This window comes from Falco punctatus (assembly GCF_963210335.1).
Source record: "Falco punctatus genome assembly, chromosome: 7".
Taxonomy (NCBI): domain Eukaryota; kingdom Metazoa; phylum Chordata; class Aves; order Falconiformes; family Falconidae; genus Falco; species Falco punctatus.
The window spans coordinates 31,943,871-31,944,767 of NC_137587.1; positions in this window are offsets into that span (position 1 = coordinate 31,943,871).

Sequence of the window (897 nt, forward strand, 5' to 3'; positions counted from 1 at the left end):
TGCCTTGGCACCTGCCCAGCTTCTCTGGCCAGATTTGTCCTGTGTATCTGTAGGCACTGAGTGATGCTCCACCGTCTTACCACCTTACGCTCCCCTGAATCATGAGCAAGAGATATGGTACCTCCTTGGGCATTGCAGAGCTTGGGCGGGCTGCACTGGCTTTAGCAGGGGGTTGGACTAGAAGGTCTCCAGAGGTCCCTTCCAACCCTGACCATTCTGTGATTCTGTGACCTCTCAGGCTGTTTATTTTTGTTCATCAGCTTCAGAGTTGGTTAATATTCTAACTTTAGCACCTCCTCAACATGCCTAGAGATAACCAGGATGCCCTCTACCCTGTTAAAAGCCCCACGCAAAGTTAGATCTTTCTGGAGGTTAGGCCCATATCTAGCAAGTTCATCCCACACTGGCCAGTGTGTGACAATTTACTATTCATTTAAACCAATGTGCACCAAAACCAGCATAAAGACAGCACTGAGTGAGGCTTTGCTACAGCCTGGGCATTTCCCAGCTTGACCTAGTCAGCTCCACGGATGTCAGAGACTCCGAGGGCTGCTCAGACCCACGTGGCAATGTCCCACCAGCCTCACTGGTCATAATGGTACAAGTACAGCCCAGCCCACCACCGTCCCCTTTGCTGCTGCTTAGCTGCATGCCTGATCAAAGGGTTTCTTGCCACTGTATGCCTTTGGGAGCTGTGGCAGGATGGGACCTTGGGTCATGGTGGCTCCTAGCATGGCCAAACAAAGTCTCATCGTTTACTTTGACAAAATGGGAACTTCTTAAACTGTCGCACTCCTGCTTAGGTTTGGGGTCACCACATAAAGTGTATGCATGTACTATGAGGGTGAGAGGGTGGAATCTGACATTTTGGCCAGCTTTAGGACAAAGAGTTATTGT